Genomic DNA, 13,458 nt, shown 5'->3' with positions numbered 1-13,458 from the left:
TATGATATAAATAAACTGAGTGGGTCAGGTTGGGAAACCTGGTGAGTACATAGGGTTTTCAACCCACAATAATATAATTATTATGTTTAAACAATCAAACAATCAACCCAATTACCCATCCCCATTATCTTCTTTAGTCTTAAGGATCTACCCTAATAATCAGCTATTCGTCGTTTATTTATTCCTAAGGATCATCCTAAGGAATCGGCACGAAGTCCATCGTTACCAAGGCTTATATATTATAACTGGTGAACACGTAGTCCAAAACATCTGGTAAACACTTAGTTCAAAAGTAATTAGTGAACACACTTAGTTCAAAATACCTAGTGAACACACTCGGTTCAAAAATACCTAGTGAACACACTCAGTTCAAAATACCTAGTGAACACACTCAGTTTAAAAATATCTAATAAGCATCTAGTTCAAAACCACCTACAGGTTATGAGCCTGCTAGCGTTCCACTGGACTGTCTAGTATCGTCCATGGTCGTCATCTATACTCCACTAGATGACTGGATCACTATCAACAGTGATGTCTTTCATCGTGTTATCACACAACAACTATTTCATCTACCCATGTTTTACCCAACACATTTTGTAGATATAAAATACATATACTGTTTAAATCATTTAAAACATGTATAAAAATCTTTCACCCAACATAGACAACAAGTATTCAGACAATATGCACACATAGCACGTAATTTATATTAAAATACTGCATATCTATGTGTAAGATGAAAGGGACTATGCACTCACCTGATAAGGTGATAACTCGGTACTCGGACAACACTTCGTTACTGTTAAAACAATTTCCCTCGGACAAAACCTAGTATCATTACCACTAGGGTTTAGTATAACGTTAAGCACGACTAGTTAATAGTCTAGATATTATTACTATTATATAAGAGTTAAGAAACACTCTTATATAACTCATAATAATAGCAAAAATACTCATTATAAGTTCCTAATAATGTTACTATATTAAAACATAAGCTATACTAAAGATAGGGTAGGCATAGCTCACTTACAACGGGTTTTTCTCAAAACGAGGCACCGCTGGAGCAGCGTTCCTGAGATGAAAGGCTCTTCTTCTCGGAGTCGTTGGGCGCTCCGGGGCTTCCGCCTCGTGCTAGGGAGGTCCCTACGCTTTTCGGGGGGGGGGGGAGTTTCGGGGCTTAGAGAGAGAGAGAGAGAGAGAGAGAGAGAGAGAGAGAGTATAGAGAGAGGAATGAAGGGTTAAGGTGTGAGGAATGAAGGAGGGGTGCATCTCTATTTATAGGCTAAATTGGGGTCACTCACCTCATGATTTTTTAGTGTTCAACTCATGAGCTTTCTTAGGCTCCAAGGCAAAACCTGGTGCTGACACGTGGCATCGCAGATAGAGGGTAAAACAACCGATTCTCAAAAATTCATAACTTTCACATACGGACTCCTTTTTCGACATTCTTTATATCCACGCGTATTTAAAAACAAGACCTACAACTTTCATTTAGATTCCATTGGCTAATTCTCTACCGATCTCAAATTTAACAGTAGGAGGAGTTTAGATTGCTAAATGATCGCGACGAATTCATAACTCCTTCATACGGAATCCGTTTTTGTCTATCTTTTTACCATTGAATTCCTATTAATGAGATCTTCAACTCTAATTAAGTTTGCGTAAGCCAAAAACCGCTCGAACTAAAATTCGAGTTTCGGGTCGTGCACTACTAAGCCGAATCTTAGATAAATCATAACTTCCTCATACGAAGTCAGATTTCGGCGTTCTTCTTATGGATGTTCTCGGTTTAACATATACTACAACTTTGGTTTAGATCAATAAGGCTAAAAATTCCTCCATCGTAAATTCACTATTTACGTCTCCCGGTGTAGTGCCGGTTTTGCCGTAAAACTTCGACGAGCCATAACTTCTTCGTTATAACTCGGATTTCAGCGTTCTTTATATGTACGGAAACCGTGAGACATATTCTAAACCTTGGTTAAGACTATTTATTATAAATTATCTTTTGCCCAAAATTCGTTTTCGACACTTATTGCCTTTAAATTGACTAGCCCGGATCTACTGGCGTTATATCTGTTGTCAAGTCTTTGTGACTTCTGTGCATAGTCATTTCGAGGGGATCTTTGCATATAAATTTAGAATCTAAGAGACTATAGTAAATGACAAGAGTTTGGTATTTTTACATTTACAATAAGAATTAGGATTGTGAAATGAGAATCATTGAAGTCATATTCAATTGATATATATCTCACAAAGAAATGGCCATATGTAAACATAGTGTGCATACTTGGAGTATGACATATCTATTGTTTAGACAAACATAGTATGCATGCTTGGAGCATGGCATTACTACTATTTTAATTCAAGAGTTTGGGGCCATATAGGATTAGTATTATTCTTGTGTTTCACTTTGCATGTTTTGACTTCCAGAATAACTAGGATATTCTTCCCGAATGACTAAGTTATTCAAACCATCCCTAGTCGGTCATATGTTGGAAGTAGATATGAATCAAGACCGTCATTAATTTGTCTTGTATGATTTGTCTAATGTGCATTAGACATAACAATGATTGGTACAACATTCATGAGTGCTCATAAGTTCTGAGTATTGGATTCAACCCACGCTCATTTGGATTCACTTCATGGATTTTATCATGAGTGAATCATGAGACGATAATATCTTATATTCTTGAAACCTAGAGATATGAGTTGGTTATACATTGATTGTACGAAAATGCATTGGTAACTCGATGTCATAAACCATGCCTCTGTGTATGATTCAACAAGTAGTCAGTACAAGCATATGAGTTGAATTTTATCCATTCCTTTTACTCTCAAAGGGATAAAAGCGATTTCTGTGGGCCCCTCAATGATTTAGTGATGACAAAACATAAGTGCTCGACCGGACCTGGACTGATTTGATTTGTTCAATTAGTCAGTCGTCATAAATCGAAAATCGAGAAACAACAGATGGACAGAGAGAATGATTATAATCCATGTCTCAATCCATATGATATCTAGAATGGAGGAATATGTGATCACTTATCTAATGGACGCGTCATTGATTTGTTCAGAGTTCGACAGCGGCTTTTGAGAGCTACGATTGCTAGTCGGGTTATGAAGTCGTACTTGCAGTAATAGTTTTAGACTTATCCAAGTGGGAGACTGTTGGATTAATGTCTAAGTCCATAACTGTAATTGGTAAGACTTAACCCGACCCGGCATGGTCCATTTGGGTTGCATGGCATCATGCATTTGGATAGACTAAAATGAGAGAAATAACACTTAAGGTTTATTAATATATTATAAGTTCTAATATATTAATAAGATTATTTAATTAGTATTGATCAAGAATTAATTTAGAATTAATTAAGTGATCAAAAGAAGACTAATTAAATATATGGGTTGATTGCGTAAATCATTCATACTTATATAGTGGGCTAGTGCTCAATGGATTATCAAGTTTAGCTAAAACCCATAAGATGCTCCATGGTGTATTTGAACCCATGGATCCAAGGAAATGGAAAGGCATGACAATTAGGGTTTACCCTAATTGTAACACACTATATAATGATCTATTTCTTGGGAAATCGGCACTAAGTCTATGTGTGGAGGGAAAGCCGATTTCATGAAGTGATGATTTCTCTCTAAGTTATTCCAAGTGCGTTTGATGTTGTGTGAACCATTTGAGGGGTCACATTTGGGGCACTAGGGTCTCAAGCTACATGGAATCAAGCACCAACAAAGAGGTATGTAATTCTACTAGATTTTATATTATTTGTACTTTATATTATGCTAGTTAGAACAATACTTTGGAAATTGATATTTGCATGTATATTAGAGAAAACATAGATCCAAGGTATTTAGGGTTACATGTACACCATAGATGTGTTAGAATGCTCAAAACCCAACACTAACAACTTCCACCAACTCAAAACCCCGGTCTTCAGTTGTCTGACCGCAAAGACGGTCTTCTATTTGTGGCCACAGTTGTAGCTTTCAAATACCATCGCCATTTCGAAGATTATGTCCATAATTTGTAACTGGTTTTGTGAAACATCACAAAAATATGGTCCAAAATTTTCATTTTAATTTCATTAAGAAAATCATAATTCATATAACATTAGAATAAAGATCATAATTCATGTATCTCAAATCATCATAACAAAATATTGTTTAAAAATCATTTATCAAATTATCAGAGGGAATCATCCCAGGCTAAAAGCTGTGGTGTGTGCCATGCAATCATCTTGAGCTCTTCCCCTGGCTAGTGGAAGTAGTTGAAACCAAAACTGAAAAATGTAAACATGTAACTTAGTGAGTATCCTCAAGCTACCACATACCATATACATAAGCACATATCAACATACATTGGGCTTAGCCCGCTACCTCGGACCTCGCCCAACGTCGGACGAATCCAGCATCAGGCCCCGCCCGCTATACGCATACAAACAATAACATATAATCATGCTAGTAAATAACAGTGTAACATCCCGTTTAAAATAGGATAATTAAATAATAAACCCGAAATCCCGAGTAGTTTTTATATATTATTATAGTCCAAAATTAAATAATATTTAGCGGGGTGTTGGTTTTGGGGAGCCAAATGGCATAATTTAGAAGTTGGGGGTTAAAAGTGTAAGTTCTGGATTGGTTTTCTAAGTATTTATGAAGTCAGGGACTAAATGTTAACTTATGAGACTTCATTTGAAAATATTTTGGAGGCCAAGGGGCCGATTGGTAAGATTTTGGACTTGATTTGTAAGGGTTTTCAGAAGGAGGGGTAAAATTGTAAACTTGGATCAATATTAAAAAGAATGGTGTGAAGGAGGGCCCAATTGTGTTGTTATGGAAATAAGTTTGAAGGGATCGAGTATATGAACCCGCCACCTTCACAAACCCTAACCTAACCACTCTAAACTTCAGTCGCCACCTTTCCTTCCTCCATCGTCCGACCGCTACCACCTTTCATCCCATTCTTTGTTGTTCCTATTGACCAATACACTGACAGACCCTTTGCTGCTGGCGAAACCGTGAGCCATCGAACACCACCATTGTGTTAGGCAAAGAGACCGGAGGATGAAGACCGGAGATGTGTCGCCGCTGTACCGCTTTAGTTGCAGACGGAGCCATCGCCGGACGCTGTAATTTTCATGCTGGATGTTCATTTCGCTTCTTCTCCATTCTCTTCCGCCATTGCGCCGCCACTGCCGCTGTTTCGTGCTTCCACCCTTTCGCCGCCCCTCCACTGTCGAAGCTAGGAATCACTATGCTAACGCCGCCTCCGATGTGAACCGCTGTTGTTTCCCGCCACTCCAAGCCGCTGCCGTCGTTGATGCAGTCATGGAGGTTTTTTTTGCTCGCATTTGGTCACGTCCCTTCTCCGCCACCACAGTGCAGCGTCGCCAGCTGCTAGCACTACTGTCGTTTGCAAGCTCAGTCATTTCCATCGCGGTACGCGATTAGGTGGGTGGTGGTGTTACTGTTCCATGAGTGTATGTATGTGTATCTTTGGGTATGTTCCAGTCAAGGTCATGAGGGTATGATTTTTCTTGGTCTAAATTTGAAAGAGGGCCACCACCACCACCGTGAGGTGGTGGCTAGCACCTCCGACCACCACTTGCCACCGTGGGGTGGTTGTGTTTGTTATTTATGTGTGTGTTTATTCGAGTTTTTGGATGTAAAATATAATGTATTGTAATCGGCTGGAATAATAATAAAAAACTTATCACCACCAGTTGTCGTGTTGGGTGGCGGTGTGCCTAGTTTGCGTTTTGACTCGTTTGGGATGCTTGGAAAGAATGGGCCCAATGAAACCCTAATGGGCCCAATTAAGCCCTAATGACCAAAAAGCCCAACCACACGACTAATGGGCTAGTATTGGGTAGGAAACCCTAATTAGGGTTTGGAAAATCCTAATGGCATAAAACCCTAATTTTGGGGAATTATTAGGACCTGCACTTGAATTAATTATGAAACTGAAAATGTTAATTAATAACCTTTTGCAAATTAACCTAAGGCAATAGTGGAATTAATGGATTAAGTAGGAACACTACCCTAATTGTCATTTCATGTGAAAATGCTAATTTCACTTGGGCCTTGATTTGGGCCTTGGTGATTGGACTATTGATGGCCTATCCAAGAACAAGTAAATGGACGAAAATAATGGGATGAGTTTTTGGGTAAGGCCCATGTGAAGGACTTGGGCCCAATTTGGAAGATTGGGCCATAGGTGGGTCTTGATAATTATGTGATATTAGGCCATGGGAATATGAAGAGTTTGGACTAGAATAATTGGATGGTCCTTAAGGAATGACCAAGTAGAGATCTGGGCCTAATTTGGAAAATTGGGCCATATGTTGGGCTTTGGCCCATTAATTGACTTTTAGGCCTTGGAGTTCGAGTTGGGCCTTGGGATTGAATTAAGCTAGGTTGGGGTTAAAGTATCCTTTTACCTCATGCATGGACTATTGGTTATGTATTGGAAACCAATTATTAATTGGGTATTATTTTGATGATTGACAGCTCGGGAATCTGTCAACCAACAGCTGGAGTTTATTGTTGGGTTATGAGCATTCTAACACTCCTAAGTGTACATGCAACTTTAAATACCTTGGATCTATGTTTTCTCTATTATACATACAAATATGAACATCCAAGGTATTATCCTAATCTAGCATATAAAATAATGAATATAACAAGATAGAATACATACATCTTTCATGTAGAAAGTCTTCATGAAGCTTGAGTGCCAAGTGCCCCAAGTGTGACACCTCAAATGGTTCACACAACACCAAATACACTTGGAATAACTTGAGAGAATTCTACACTTCATGAAATTGGCTAGCCCTCTCTAGAATGATACTAGTCGCCGATTTTGTCAAGAATAAGATCTTTATATAGTGTTACAATTAGGGTAAACCCTAATTGTCATGGCTTTCCATTTCCTTGGATCCATGGGTTCAAATACACCATGGAGCATCCATGGATCATCCTATGGGTTTTAGCCCAACTTGATTATCCATGGAGCATTAGCCCACTATACAAGTATGGATGATTTACACAATCAACCCATATATTTAATTAGTCTTCTTTTGATCACTTAATTAATCCTAGATTAATTCTTGATCAATACTAATTAAATAATCTTATTATTCTTATTATTAATATACTAGAACTTATAATATATTAATAACCATAAGTGTCTTATTTCTCTCATTATAGTCTATCCAAGTGCATGATGCCATGCAACCCAAATGGACCATGCCGGGTCGGGTCAAGTCTTACCAATTATAGTTATGGACTTAGACATTAATCAAACAGTCTCCCACTTGGATAAGTCTAAAACTATTATTGCGTATGACTTCAGGAACCAACTGGCAATCGTAGCTCTCAAAAGCTTCTGTCGAACTCTAACCTTGTCAATGAACTCTGACCTTTGTCAATGACTTGTGCATTAGATAAGGGATCATATATTCCTCCATTCTAGATATCATATGGACTGAGACATGGATTATAATCATTCTCTCTGTCCATTTGTTGTTTCCTGATTTCCGATTTATGACGACTGACTAATTGAACAAATCAAATCAGTCCTGGCCCGGCCGAGCACTTCCATTTGTCATCATCAAATCATCTAGGGGCCCACAGATATCGCTTTTATCCCGAAAGTAAAAGGAATGGATAAAGTTCGACTCATATGGCTTGTTCTACTACTTGTTGAATCATACACAAAGACACATTTTATAGCAGCGAGTTACCAAATGTGTTTTCATGCAATCAATGTACTATCAAGTCATAGTAACAACTCATATCTCTAGGTTTGAAGAATATAAGATATTATCGTCTCATGATCACTCGTGATAAAATCCAAGAATTGATTCCAATGAACGCGGGTTGAATCCAATACTTAGAACTTATGAGCACTCATGAGTGTTGTAGCCCTTTGTCCAATACCTTAGACCTCTATAAGCAACCCATGACAGTCTTAATTCATATCTACTTCCAACATATGACCGACTGTGGATGGTTTGAATAACTTAGTCTTTCCGGAAGAATAACCCAGTTTATTCGGGAATTCAAAACATGCAAAGTGACACATAATAATAATTGAATCCAATATGGTATCAAGACCTATGAACATAAATAAAACACATTTTATTTATCACCATATGATTACACATTATTCATTGTATGCTGTTTCAGCTATCAACTTTATTCTTGAATTTAAAACAATAGTTGTCCCATGCTCCAAGCATGTACACTATGTTTTCTAAACACTAGTCATGCCACACACCAAGTATGCATACTACGTTTGTCTATGATCTTTACTTTGTGAACTAGATCAATTGAACATAACTTCAATGATTCTCTTTTCACACTCCCAAATCCTTACTGCAAATACAAGAATTCCAAATTCATGTCATTTACTGAAATCTGTTAGATTCTAAACTTATATGCATTGATCCTCTTGTAATGATTATGCACAAAGTCATAAAGACTTGACAACAAACATTACAGAGCATTCCAAAGGAGATCAACTCCTTTGGAAACATCCTTCTTGCATTAAGTTTCCTTAATCTTACACAGATTGAAAAATTTCTAACTTTGAAACATTTCCAGATTCCATTTTTACTATCACTTCTGAACAAGAGTTGCCTCCTTCCAGATTATGTCAATATGGTCCTTCCAAAATTATCACTATACTTCCAACTGTCCTTGAGCAACCAATCTTTGGTAAACCTTAGATTGTCCTCGACAATTGTTTAATCCTTTTAGTCATATCCAGTTCTAAACCTTTTCCCTTCTTAATGCCCCAGGCATTTGGAAAATTTTAGAATGGATGAATATAGCACATGTAATCGATCCTATATCCGAAGCATATGGGACACGATTCATGATGTCTCACATAAAGACTAAACTAGTCTTTTGCTATAACATTTCCATTTCTATTTGCCAAGTTCTCATAATTCAGATTATGAAAAGGGATGCCGTAATCATAATCGAATTTTAGAACGCAAATAATGGACCCATATACAAAATTTCCTTATGTTGAGCCATTCCAACATGAAATTCATATATATTTCCTTGACTAAATGATTAAAACCTCACGATCTAAGCTTATAGATTTGAGATGAAGTATAATTTACTCTCCCTTAATTATAGCAAAACAACTCTTTCCCAACAGAAACTTTTGTTTTCTATAATTAACATTGCTAGCTTGCAATACTTATCATAATTGTCATGCTCCCACTAACATGATGATTATTGGCATAACACTTATGCTCCCACTAGCTTTGACATGTACTCAGAAATCAGCTGACTTTCTTACCAAAGTTCAGATTCCTGATACTAATTGTTTTGATAAGACTTTATCAAAATCATACACCTTCCCTTAGATAGCACACTTGTGTGTCTAAACAATTATGAAGAGGGATGCCATAATCATAATGGTTAGACCTTTTTTCCACTTCCCACAAGTCCAGGTTAGTGTGCCGGTAAACCACACACGCTCCACTAATGACTTTGAGAATGAAAATATCACAATTGCTATCTAGCTAAAATCTACTTAGTGAAAGTGTTTCCTCACCATCATTTTCATGTATCAGAGAGAAACCTTATGACACTTAGATTTTTATGGTGTATGTGTTCTTATCCATGTGAATTGTCAAAACCATAGTCACAAGACAAGGATAATGACAAATCCAAACTCATATGGATTGAACTCAATCTTAACTTCTTGCCACCTGGCAGCTCAAGGGCCTGCCATTGCTTCGAAGTTGTTGTGCAACACATTGAGAACTCTAAGAACTCATATGCAAAGCCAACTTTAACTGGAATGGGCACATAATATGTTAACATGATACGTTATAAACCTCAAGTCGTGTGCTAGTGAAGAACTTCAGGTTCTATTCTTGATTAGTTCTTGAGACTTTCAAGACCTTTAAGACTCCTACTGTCCTCTTGACCTATAAGACTCCCTTGTCAAACATCCAAGAGATAGTGTGGATTCTAACCAAGACAAACACTTCACACAATTGGCCTAAGCTGGTCTTCGTTTTATCCAAAACATCACAACTTACCAATTTCAAATGTACAAGAATAAAAAACTTTTACTCTTACATTTGACAAGTGTTTTAAACCTTCTTTGAGACATGTCACTCAAGTTACAATCTTGGAGTATGACTCTAAGCCTTGTAGTGGAACGAAGTATGACTCATCTTCTTGATTTAACCACTTCACCAATTCATAGCTCCTCTTCTTAGCTATAAGAAAGCACTTAGAGGATGAATTGTGATAAGGTCTCTAAATCATTAAGATGATCATAAAGACTGATACTAAATTACTCTCCCATCTTTTCAGATTTGAGAAACTTCTATCCTTCTGCCTAATTTGATTCTTTTTATTCGCTCTGCCATACATTGGAACCTTTTCCAATGTCTCAGAATTACAATTAAGCTTGTAAGTATAACCATATTTACTAAACTTTAATAAATTATGACGAATAATCTTATCGATCTTTTGTGGTGGACTTGACCAGTGCACAAGAATGTGTACTCGATCCCTTAGTCCTTTACTTGACTCACACATCCATGTGAACAAGTAATTAGTCTTAATTTTCCAATACTTGAAAATTCTCATTCATCATGCTATACAACTTGCATGATTCCAAGTTCCGGTCCAATTGAGACTTGGGTGATGAGAATATTTCCTTATTTGGTAAATTTAGACATTACCACAAATGAAAGAATCAATTTCATATTTCCACTCTTGCTATTAATGGAACTATATAAGCAACAATTTTTCCTCAAATGCCATTGTAAGGATATTTTAAAATAAATAAAATAAAAAATTTTCTTTTATTTTAAAACTTTGCGGAAGAACTTGTCCTTACAATCCATATGAAAACTTGTTGTTATCTATTCCTAAGCAATATCTCATAACTCATAAGAAGTAGCTCAAGAATCCGATCTACAAACTATGCAATAGAAATCCATCTACTCGATCAGATTCAGCATATTCTTTCTTTAAGTTTCTTTACTTTTTCTTTGATTCTTAAAACATCACCATGTGACCCAGTCACATCATGTATCAAGAATCTCAGAATAGAAACTTAGCAGAGTTAGATAGTGGACTTTACCTAAAGTAGAGTCAAACTTATTGACTTTAACATCCTTAGGTAAATTTGGCAGCTTCGCAACCAATGCCCCTTTCTTTGGCAATATAAACATATGGACCCTTTGATAATGGTACACGAGACTATCACAGACTTGCTTTTCTCTTTACCATTTGGTCAACCGAGTTGACTATGGCCGATCCCTTTCCATTGGGAAGAAAATGCTTTCCTGGATTTCCTGTGTCACTATTGTCAATGTCCATCAAGTTTTAAGGAAGCTGATCTTAACAAATAGATAAGATCATTAAGGGTCTTGTCATAGTCTGTTTCATAGGTGTCCCAAAGGAACTCACCATGTGACTTAGAAAGTAGTTGAACCACCAACTTTCTCAAGACTTTGACACCCAACTCTCCCGGCTTGTCAATATGTGACTACATCTCCAAGATGTGATCACACCTAGACCTTGCCTTGCCAATAGGGCTTGAGTGACCTTGAACTTGTGGGTTAAGGAGAATAATTGGAGGGGGTGAATGAAGGATGATTTCCAAGGGACATCATCTTCATTTAGGAAAGCTTGTTTCAAGAGATTTGTGAAGATCATAAATGTCTAAACCAGACATCTTTTGGGAGATATTCAAGATAGTTGATTTTAAAGTCCTTAATATGACACCCAATATGAAATATTAAGGCTAGGACCCAACAAACTATTTTATAACTTAGAAGAGGTATGTCGTAATCCAAGCTATAAAATATTTGAAGGTAGGTGAATGACAATTCACCAATTTCCACCAAGATAAACGAAATGTATTATTAGGTTTTAATTGGTTTTGAAACTCCTAGATCTTTTGAGATTCATTGAACTGTTCAATGGCATGTTTCAATCTCGAGTGTGCCCTTCAGGTTTTGTGACTGGGATGCCGAGGATCACAAAACAAGGTGTGAAGTAACCATGCAAATTACTTGGTACCCTTAAGTGTTTACCCCTCAATCGATGTGCCGGTTAACCACACACGCTCCATCGATACTATGATAAACATTAAGTTACCCTTTGCCTACCTTGTTAAATACGAGTTAGTGTGCCGGTTAACCACACACGCTCCACTAACCGACTTAAACAAAGTGCAAAGTGTAATTTCATGGATTAGCACCTTATTCACATTTTCCTAAGTAACTAAGATTGTGTATTTATAAAAGGTTTAGTTACTTAGTATTTATCATTAATACTTCTAATGAAGGGAGAATTATAGTCCTGTCAAACCCGTTCGGCTAACGACCCTCCACCAGTCAAGCAAGCGGTGGGTGAGAGTGGACACCTATTAAGTTGCCATTTTATAGGCAACAACCTTCTACCCACCTTATAGACCGGCTTCGTGAATGAGGCGTACTAGCGGTAAGACTGACTTTACTCTTATACATATATATATATATATATATATATATATATTATTAACTTATAATATTATAAAGTATAAGGGTTGAATTTTAACTTTTAAAATTCTAAGGGATAACTTGGAATTAAATTATTCATAAGAGAAAACTTTACAAATTCCAAAACTTGAGGGCAAGTTTTGAAACTATTCAAAACTAATTAATTCCATAACTTATGGGTTTAAAGTAGTTTTAATCCAAAACCTCTTCAAGTTCCATAACTTGAGGACAAGTTATGGAAGACTTTAAACTAATTAAAAGAATTAACTTTTTCTTTATTTTATAACTTATGGAATTAATTAAGGTTACACTTTTTTTAATTTATTATTTAATGAAGAGACTCTTGGTCCTGCATAACTTGAGGACAAGTTATGAAGTCATAAACCCATTTAATTAGAACTAGACTTTTCATTTTTGTAACCTTTGCCAACTATTATGAGTTTTATGAAACTTAAATGTGAATTTTCATATAACTTGAGGACAAGTTACAAAAACACATTTTTGAATCAACTCTTAGATTAATTTGGATTGAAAAACAACTATTTCACTCAACTTTCTATTAATCTAAGCAACTCATAAGAACAAGATAATTCAAATCAAACTTTTTCATGTAATTAGTCTAAACCATAAACTAATACAAAACATGAATCTATTGACAATTATCTTTGAAATTGGATTAGCATGAACATTACCACATCAAAAACAAGTTTATAAGTTCAAAAACATCTTAGGGTAATGTTCCTAGTCCAATTCCAGCCAAAAAAGTCGAATTTATGTTGTATGGGGGTCCAACTCATCGAGTTCATGAACCAACTCGGCGAGTTGGATCGATTTGATCACTTTTTAGGCATGGAATCGCCGAGTCTCCTGATGGACTCGCCGAGTCTGATGATCAGACAGCAACAATTTC

This window comes from Lactuca serriola, chromosome 5, assembly GCF_051521515.1.
Source record: "Lactuca serriola cultivar US96UC23 chromosome 5, Lser_US96UC23_V15, whole genome shotgun sequence".
Lineage (NCBI taxonomy): Eukaryota > Viridiplantae > Streptophyta > Magnoliopsida > Asterales > Asteraceae > Lactuca > Lactuca serriola.
Note: the sequence above shows the minus strand (reverse complement) of the source record.